At 42.2% G+C, this 10,663-nt stretch overlaps 1 non-coding gene across 1 annotated transcript; it reads right to left on the reverse strand.

Moving 5' to 3' along the window:
- Positions 1 to 9,225: 9,225 nt before the first annotated feature.
- LOC124705101 lies at positions 9,226 to 9,422 on the reverse strand. Its single transcript, XR_007003943.1, has one exon. It is a non-coding gene; the product is annotated as a U2 spliceosomal RNA (small nuclear RNA).
- Positions 9,423 to 10,663: the final 1,241 nt, after the last annotated feature.

Genomic DNA, 10,663 nt, shown 5'->3' on the forward strand with positions numbered 1-10,663 from the left:
GCATTGGATTTCTCGCTTTTGATTATTCTCAACTTAGACATCCATACCGGGACAACATAGACAACGAGATAATGGACTCCTCTTTAATGCATAAGCATTTAACAACGAATAATATTCTCATAAGAGATTGAGGATTTGTGTCCAAACTGAAACTTCCACCATGATTCATGGCTTTAGTTAGCGGCCCAATGTTCTTCTCTAACAATATGCATACTCAAACCATTTGATCATGAAAATCGCCCTTACTTCAGACAATACGAACATGCATAGCAACTCACAAGATATTCAACAAAGGTAAAAGTTGATGGCGTCCCCAGAAACATGGTTACCGCTCAACAAGCAACTTATTAAGAAATAAGATACATAAGTACATATTCTTCACCACAATAGTTTTTAAGGCTATTTTCCCATGAGCTATGTATTGTAAAGGCAAAGAATAGAATTTTAAAGGTAGCACTCAAGTAATGTACTTTGGAATGGCAGAAAAATACCATGTAGTAGGTAGGTATGGTGGACACAAATGGCATAGTTTTTGGCTCAAGGATTTGGATGCACGAGAAGAATTCCCTCTCAATACAAGGCTAGGCTAGCAAGGTTGTTTGAAGCAAACTCAAGTATAAAACGGTACAGCAAAACTCACATATGAACATATTGTAAGCATTATAAGACTTTACATCGTCTCCTTGTTGTTCAAACACCTTAACCAGAAAATATCTAGACTCTAGAGACCAATCATGCAAACCAAATTTTAACAAGCTCTATGTAGTTCTTCATTAATAGGTGCAAAGTACATGATGCAAGAGCTTAAACATGATCTATATGAGCACAACAATTGCCAAGTATCAAATTATTCAAGACTTTATACCAATTACCACGTGCAGCATTTTCTGTTTCCAACCATATAACAATGAACGAAGTAGTTCAACCTTCGCCATGAACATTAAAAATAAAGCTAAGAACATATGTGTTCATACGAAACAGCGGAGCATGTCTCTCTCCCAAACAAAGAATGCTACGATCCGATTTTATTCAAACAAAAACAAAAACAAAAGCAAACAGACGCTCTAAGTAAAGCACATAAGATGTGACTGAATAAAAATATAGTTTCACTAGAGGTGACCTGATAAGTTGTCGATGAAGAAGGGGATGCCTTGGGCATCCCCAAGCTTAGATGCTTGAGTCTTCTTGAAATATGCAGGGATGAACCACGGGGGCATCCCAAAGCATAGACTTTTCACTCTTCTTGATCATATTGTATCATCCTCCTCTCTTGACCCTTGAAAACTTCCTCCACACCAAACTCGAAACAAACTCATTAGAGGGTTAGTGCATAATTGAAAATTCATATATTCAGAGGTGACATAATCATTCTTAACACTTACGGACATTGCACAAAGCTACTGAAAGTTAATGGAACAAAGAAATCCATCAAGCATAGCAAAACAGGCAATGCGAAATAAAAGGCAGAATCTGTCAAAACAGAACAGTCCGTAAAGACGAATTTTTCTGGGGCACTTAACTTGCTCAGATGAAAATGCCCAAATTGAATGAAAGTTGCGTACATATCTGAGGATCACACACGTAAATTGGCAGATTTTTATGAGTTATATACAGACGGGGCTACTCAATTTCGTGACAGTAAGAAATCTGTTTCTGCGCAGTAATCCAAATCTAGTATCAACATTACTATCAAAGACTTTACTTGGCACAACAATGCAATAAAATAAAGATAAGGAGAGGTTGCTACAGTAGTAACAACTTCCAAGACTCAAATATAAAATAAAAGTGCAGAAGTAAAATAATGGGTTGTCTCCCATAAGCGCTTTTCTTTAACGCCTTTTAGCTAGGCGCAGAAAGTGTGAATCAAGTAACATCAAGAGATGAAGCATCAACATCATAATTTTCCTTACAAACACAACTTGTTGCAGAGGGTACCTTAGATGCTCTATTATCTAAATTCCCCATAGTGGTACTAAGGGTTTTATCAATTTTAGGCTTATAATAACTCTTTGGCTTAGGCACCTTAGAGACATACATGAATTTTTGCTCCTTGCCCACATAAGCTTTCTCCTTAAATTTAAGAGAAGAAAAAGTTGAACCCAATGTTCCCATAGCTTCTTCAAGTTTACCAATCCTATGGGTTTGATTATCATGGATAGCACAAGTTTCTAAATAGCAATTCTTTCATTAATTCATCCTAGGGATTTATCAAGTTTATCAGTATTATCAAGTAATATTCCCATTTTAGTATCAACACTTGGAAGATTTTTCTCTATGGCTTCCAACTTTTTCATGACATCCTCAAGAGAGATTTCAATTTTAGTTTCATTAATAGGTGGTATTCCAACTAGGCTCTCAATGATGCAACTAGCTTCTAAAGCAGGAGTACCTAGGAAATTACCCCCCGAAAGAGTATCAAGAACATACCTATTCCAGCTAGATATACCAACATAAAAGTTCCTAAGTAGGATAATAGTGGAGTGTTTCTTAGTGCACCTATGATGAGCATCACTAATTCTATACCAAGCATCTTTAAAGCTTTCTCCACCTTGTTGCTTAAACGAACGAACTTCAACTTCAGGATTACTCATTTTAGCAGTAGTAAATAAAGCAAACTAAATAAAGTAAATGCAAGTAACTAATTTTTTTTGTGTTTTTTAATATAGAGAACGCAAACAAGACAGTAAATAAAGTAAATCTAGCAACTAATTTTTTTGTGTTTTTGATATAAAGAGCAAACAAAGCAGTAAATAAAGTAAAGTAAAGCAAGACAAAAACAAAGTAAAGAGATTGGAAGTGGGAGACTCCCCTTGCAGCGTGTCTTGATCTCCCCGGCAACGGCGCCAGAAAAAGAGCTTGATGCGTGCAAGACACACGTCCGTTGGGAACCCCAAGAGGAAGGTGTGATGCGTACAGTAGCAAGTTTTCCCTCAGTAAGAAACCAAGGTTATCGAACCGAGTAGGAGTCAAGGAACACGTGAAGGTTGTTGGTGACGGAGTGTAGTGCGGCGCAACACCGGGGATTCCGGCGCCAACGTGGAACCTACACAACACAATCAAAGTACTTTGCCCCAACGTAACGGTGAGGTTGTCAATCTCACCGGCTTGCTGAAAACAAAGGATTAACCGTATAGTGTGGAAGATGATGTTTGTTTGCGAAGAACGAGTAAAGAACAATTGCAGTAGATTGTATTTCGGATGTAAAGAATGGACCGGGATCCACAGTTCACTAGTGGTGTCTCTCCCATAAGATAAATAGCATGTTGGGTGAACAAATTACAGTTGGGCAATTGACAAATAAAGAAGGCATACCAATGCACATACATATATCATGATGAGTACTATGAGATTTAATCAGGGCATTACGACAAAGTACATAGACCGCTATCCAGCATGCATCTATGCCCAAAAAGTCCACTTTCAGGTTATCATCCGAACCCCTTCCGGTATTAAGTTGCAAACAACAGACAATTGCATTAAGTATGGTGCGTAATGTAATCAACACACATATCCTTAGACAAAGCATTGATGTTTTATCCCTAGTGGCAACATCACATCCACAACCTTAGAACTTTACGTCACTCGTCCCGGATTCAATGGAGGCATGAACCCACTATCGAGCATAAATACTCCCTCTTGGAGTTACAAGTATCAACTTGGCCGAGCCTCTACTAGCAACGGAGAGCATGCAAGAACATAAACAACATATATGATAGATTGATAATCAACTTGACATAGTATTCAATATTCATCGGATCCCAACAAACACAACATGTAGCATTACAAATAGATGATCTTGATCATGATAGGCAGCTCACAAGATCTAACATGATAGCACAATGAGGAGAAGACAACCATCTAGCTACTGCTATGGACCCATAGTCCGGGGGTGAACTACTCACACATCGATCCGGAGGCGATCATGGCGATGAAGAGACCTCCGGGAGATGATTCCCCTCTCCGGCGGGGTGCCGGAGGCGATCTCTCGAATCCCCCGAGATGGGATTGGCGGCGGCTGCGTCTCTGGAAGGTTTTCCGTATCGTGGCTCTCGGTACTGGGGGTTTCGCGACAAAGGCTTTAAGTAGGCGGAAGGGTAGGTTTAGGGGCGACACGAGGGGCCCACACGCTAGGGCGGCGCGGGCCCCACTTAGGCCGCGCGGCCCTAGTGTGGCGGCGCCTCGTCGCCCCACTTCGTGATCCTTTCGGTCTTCTGGAAGCTTCGTGGAAAAATAAGACCTTGGGCGTTGATTTCGTCCAATTCCGAGAATATTTTGTTTGTAGGATTTCTGAAACCAAAAACAGCAGAAAACGACAATCGGCTCTTCGGCATCTCGTCAATAGGTTAGTGCCGGAAAATGCATAATAATGACATATAATGTGTATAAAACATGTGAGTATCATCATAAAAGTAGCATGGAACATAAGAAATTATAGATACGTTTGAGACGTATCAATCTACTAATCAAAAGTATGATTTATACAAGCTCATGTCACAAGCCAAGTGTTTGTGTTATTCTCGCATAACATTATTTATTTACTTTTTTTTGTAATACTCTACTTTCTATACTCATTCGCATATATATCAATTTGCGGGATGAGTAACTACTTCCACATGATGATTTTCAATCAGAAAATTCTACCAGCATGAGACGACATCTACTAATGATACACTTAAACTCCAATACAATAGGAGTCACTTGTTCAAAGTAAGTAAAACCATATTAAGTTGGGCGCACATAGCTACCGTACCATCATACTCACCAAAGGTCAACATATTATTCCTCGGTCACAGTTGATGTTGTTGCTCTTGCCACTGCTAGAGTGTGTTTGAGACAAAACTCAACCATTACCAAGTCCATGAACTAGTAAATTGTAGTCCTCGTTCCCATTAGGCTTCTCAATAAGCTCGTACATATAACCAATCACCTTACCATAAGAATCAGCCAAAGCTCGTGGCGGGAACTTCAAGTACCCTTACCTTGTTCTCGTAGTGGAATATTCATGTAGAGAATCTTTACTGACCTCAAAGTTGTGAATAAGTACCACACAATAATTTCATCATTGTTGATTGTCGAGCCATACATATGGGATAGAGCACGTAGTAACATGTCATACACATTGTTGATTTTAGGGATAATTGTGAATGAATAAAGTTCTCCTAAAATACAACCAAGGTGAAACATCCCATATCGAATGGTTACACTAGCAAGCAAAATACACAAGGTAACCAAGCACAAGAAAATATAAGGAGCAATAGTGAAAGTAAAAGGAGAAGATTGACGGAGTGACATATCACGAAGTTCAAGTCCTTGCGTACTCTATGGGATTCTTGAGGTTATCATCAAACCTTTAGGAACTACTTAGTGGAAATCCACAACCTTGCGTAATCACACGACAACTCCAACCATCTAGGTTTTCCCACAAACCTTAGAATAACAAGATATAAGCTCACTCAATATGGGGAATCACCTTGTTAGCTTGGTGGAAATATATATCTAGGTCTCCCCTCTCTTCTCCGTCAAAGAAATGCAAGATTGGGTGTGTGATGGAGAGGAATTGAGTATTTGAAAACAATGGTGGAGCAAGGGTTATATCTAAAAGTTGATGATATTGTACTCAAAGATTGGGGTTGATATTAGTAGATGCGTATAAACATGCCTATATAGCAGGCTAGACAGAAGGGGGTTATTGTCCGAGTTGCCACCTAGGTCCCACCGCCTAGGGTCGTACATAAGTGCTAGGTAGAGTGGCCTATCTTAGAAAAACTATCGGAAGAACTGTTTGTGGGGAGAATGTACGACGTGCATATGATGATAAAATCCAACTCTTATGGGTATCCCCTCTTCGTACTACAGCTTCCATGCGACTAAAATAAATGACAAAAGGAAAATTAATAAAATTAAGGTATCACCTTCTTGACAACCTTTATGTAGGGGGTCTCTTTACCACACTTCATCCAGGTCCAGAGCTAATCACTTACTGATGCACTTGAAAGTAGATTAATCCTCTAATTCATAGGACATTAACACCAAAATTCACATAGTTGTTAAATGTGTCCTTTTATCGAGGACCTGAGAGGGTGGATAGGAGACTGCAAATTTTAACTTTTTCGTTGATTTTAGGCAAATACGAAATTAACAACTCGCTGAAATGAAACTAAGTGACACCATCATATATGGCAAACACTACTATAGAAATAAGTTACACAAGTTAAAGAATCTAGATGCAACACTAAGCAAGATAATAACTAGGATAAAATTGACTAAATGGACATGGAGATAAAGTCAATGCACCCCAAAGATCAACTTCTTAGGATCCGTTTGTTTGGGCTCCTAGCAGCCGCTCCAACAGCTTCTAGCATTTACAAGCCGGAGCCCAAACAAAGAACCCAAATTGCAACACCTCCTCGCAGCGGCTCCTTTGGAGCGCTCCAGAAAAAACACTACAGCCAGGAAGCCTCGAATTGGGTGATTTTCTCAGCCGCTGCGGCTCCAAATCGACATTTTACAGGTTTAGCCCCCCCACCAATTTCCATACTACTCCGTACAACACTGGGCCTTTTCCTTCTCATCTCCATCAAGAAAACAGGGGTCTTGCGAACAGAACAGAACCATGCGGTTCTTCTTCCCCAACGCTCTGCTACCCGGCGGATCTCCGGCAACCGTCAAAGCCTCCCTCCTCTGGCCGTAGGAAAGGAACCCCCGCCCCCACCTCCAAGCCCCGGCAGGTTCCCTGGAGAGAGATCCCGTGGCCGACCCCCTGCCTCGACATCGCCCCACTTGTCGGACCCATCTCGCCGGAGAAACCGCCTCGAGCTCCTCCGTCCACGTCGGCTACTGTGGACGCGCTACCAGTTCCGAACTTCACCGACCCGCAACACACCCGTGAGCAGTACGCCACCCCGAGCTCCACCCGTCAATGTTCTGCCCGACCTGCGCCCTGCCCCGCCCCCAACCGTACTTTTTTGATGTTGCTGAGTTCATGACGTAGCTCTGCACCATATGGTCTCCACTGTACGCGCGAGAATCTCGCCACCCCTCTTGTACCGCCTAGATGAAGCTATACTGCTCATTGTGGTATTTTTGCTATGGCATGTGTTGTTCAAGTGATGCTAGGATAGTTCAAATGGTTACATGTAGATGCCTAGATGTGAATTAGTTACTACTGTATGCAAATGGAGACACGAGTTTTTTTTGTCAAATAGCTCAATGTTATAAAATTGTCCAACTATATTGCCCGTATAGTAGATTATGTATCTTCAAAGAAAAAAGTATAGTAGATTATGTGTTCGAATATGTTGTTGTATGTCCAGGGTGTGTGTACACAGCCTATACTATCAAGTATCAATTGTAATTCCAATTAAACTAGTGAAAAATATGTCATCTGCAGAAAAAAATAGTTCACATACGTTTTGTTTATAGTTTAACATGGGTATTTAGGTCATTTCAACACATTTCAGGTGCAACCGCAGCTGCGCCAGCCGATGAAACAAATGGACATTAGATAACTCCAACCTTCCAGCCCCAGTTGGCAGCTACTGCTGATTCTAGGAGCTGCAGTTGTTGCAGTTGCAGCCGTGGAGCTCCAGCCCAAACAAACACAACCTTAGGATGGTTATAATCTTCATTGGATAGTTCATGGTAGATAGGGCTAACTTTGTTCTAAACTTTTCAAACATAGCCCATCTCATCAACTAAGTAGATCTCGAGGTGACATCAAACATTCACAACCTAGGGGTAAATCCGTAATTCAAATGCTCCTAAAAGACTCCAAGGGCCTAGGAGCCCCCAAGCTCTAAGAAATAAGAGTGGCAAATCATTGGAGAGCTTGATCAAATGCTTTTCAATCTTGCTTAAATGCTCATGCAAATGGGAAAGGACTTGGATCACAGTGTAGGTTAGTCCCCTCTTTGATACATTGACTCCTTGCACTAGGGTTAGCTCAAGTGGAGGCCCATAGGATTGGAAAATGCCTTTAGATCTCATATTTCATATACTCCAAAGAGTGACCTCTTCCAAGGGGATGAAGTGGTAAATAGGCAAGGGCCACTGGAAAATCATTCTATGAAGAAAAACTTCATCTGGAGAGTTCGGACGAAACAGTCAACAACTTTGACATTAAACTACCTTATGATTTTGGCCTTCGATTTTGGACTTAAGCGGCAAGAGAAACAATGTGAAGATAGAGCACCTCTCTTTCTCATTTGACGTTTGTTCTTCATAGTGCAACTTTCCTAGAATCGGTCCCAATTTGATATAGAAGTTTACAAAGATGATAGGGAAATCGAAATAAATTTCTGCAAAGTCATATCTCTTCTTATTTTCCATTTTAGGGGGTCACCATTCTCGTTAGCATGCACTTGTTCGATTCAAAAGGGGTTCGCTCAAGACACCAGATTAGGAGACTGTGACAGCCATGGTAAAGATTGACGTTTGTGGTTCAAGAGGTTATTACCACCGAAATGTGTAATCAGAACAAGTGCGAGGTAACGATGGGCGCTCAACAAGTGCCACAAAGAGGTGTGTTTATGCTGAAGGCGGTTTTACTGTTCTACTCCCATGGAGCGGTTCGGCCTTGCTGGTAGCGCCAAGTCTTGCATTACGTGATTTTCCGATAGGGATTTTGTTTTTAAAAATAACATCTTAAATACGTTGTGCAAGCTTCTAGATGTTTCTAGTCCCCACATGCGTAGTTGTTGTATAGATGTACGGAGGGGACACATGGGAGCCAGGAAGTTGCCACTTAATAGAGATCGATCATGGTCTCATGGAAGGGGAAACAATTCAGCAGTACACAAGCCTAGACCTTGCAGAAGGAAAAAATCGTGTATTGCTGATATAACCTTGCGATACAAGACTGCGTTGGCAAGCATGTAAGGAATGCTACAAAATCATGTGTGGTCAGTGCTCACACGAAGAATAACTTCACATCAACCCACCTCGTTAGTTGGTGGGCACGATGCGACTGATACGAACAGCTGCTATCCTGTACTTTCAGAAAAAGATATGCACAGTCCCTGTGAAGCATGCCCGATGCGCGATCCATAGTCCATCACGTACGAAATCGATGCTCGTTTGTTCGTTCTACTGGGAAACAGAGCCGCACTCGCCTTCGTCGTCCAGTAGTCAGTTTGCCCATTCGTTGCAAGGAAAGAGGCCTGCACTTATCTTCCGCACCAACCTTTTCATTCAGACGAAATTTGAGCAAAACTTTCAATTATTTGGTTGGGGTGCGCCTGGCCCGGGCAGTAGTGCAACGCCCGGGCGACACGTAAGGGCCCCAGTGGCAAGCCACTGTGGTGGATCCTTCCCTACAAAAAATAAATTTAATATCGTTGTGGACACATGGCCCACATATCAGATATTAAACTGATAAGAACAGATACTACACTTGATCTTAGCCAAAAGGCCGAGAAAGGTATGATTTGGAACGGTAGCCTCCGCCTCTTCTTATAGCCTCGTCGACCGGCGGGAGTGTTGCTGGTAAGGGCATCTCCAGCGGCGCGACGCATTTCGTGCATCAATTTACGAAGTTTCCAAACAACAAAATAAGGAAATCAACAAAGCCATAGTTATTAAATTTAAATTTTTAAAAGTCGACATGAAAATAAGATAGTATTTCTCTAGGCATGATCTTCGTGGCCAGCCAATGTCCACTGATGCTCAATCAGATCGTTTGCAGCTGTTTGGAGACGTTCTCGCCAGTGACTTCTACATTCCTATGTAGATAGTCCTGCAAAGATGAAGCTCCAGGAAGTGGCGCAACCAGCTCACCTTGGAATTCCCAGTGGTTCTCATTGCGGCCATCAGGACGTTCGTTCTCAACGATCATGTTGTGCATGATCACGCAGCATGTCATCACCTCATGCATGGTCTTCAGCGACCATGTTCTTGCCGGGTGACGGACAATTGCCCACCGAGCTTGGAGCACACCAAATCCTCGCTCCACATCTTTCCTGCAAGCCTCTTGCATCTTGGCAAACCTCCTTGTCTTCTCAGAGTTTGGATTACGAACAGTCTTCACCAATGTGGCCCAGTCAGGGTAGATGCCATCAGCAAGATAATATGGCTTGTCATATGCATTTCCATTGATCTCATAGCTCACGCGGGGAGCTTTGCCTTGCATGAGCCGGTTGAAAACCGGTGATCGGTGCAACACATTGATGTCATTGTTGGAACCGGCCATGCCAAAGAATGAATGCCAAATTCATAAATCTTAAGATATGACAGCTTCAAGAATGACAGTCCGTCCCTCCTCATGCCCGCTGTATGCACCCTGCCATCCAAATGGACAGTTTTTCCACTACCAGTGCATGCAATCTATGCTGCCAATCATTTTTGGGAAGCCTCTAGACTCGTTGATAGAAAGGAACCGTCTTGTATCCTCAACAGTTGGCTCCCTACAGTATACTCTCCGAACACGGCAATCACGGCTCGCAAAACCTGTGCATGGCCTCAAGGCAGGTGCTCTCACCCATTCGAAGATACTCATCGAATATATCCCCAGCCATTCCATATGAGAGAATGCGAATAGCCGCGGAGCATTTTTGGTAGGAGGTGAAGCCTAACGCACCTGTTGCATAGCGCCTGCATTGAAAGTAGGGGTCGTAGTTTCTGACGCCCCGTAGAATGACCAAGAACAGGTCCCTTGACATCCTGTATC

The sequence above is a fragment of the Lolium rigidum genome, chromosome 3 (assembly GCF_022539505.1).
Source record: "Lolium rigidum isolate FL_2022 chromosome 3, APGP_CSIRO_Lrig_0.1, whole genome shotgun sequence".
Taxonomy (NCBI): domain Eukaryota; kingdom Viridiplantae; phylum Streptophyta; class Magnoliopsida; order Poales; family Poaceae; genus Lolium; species Lolium rigidum.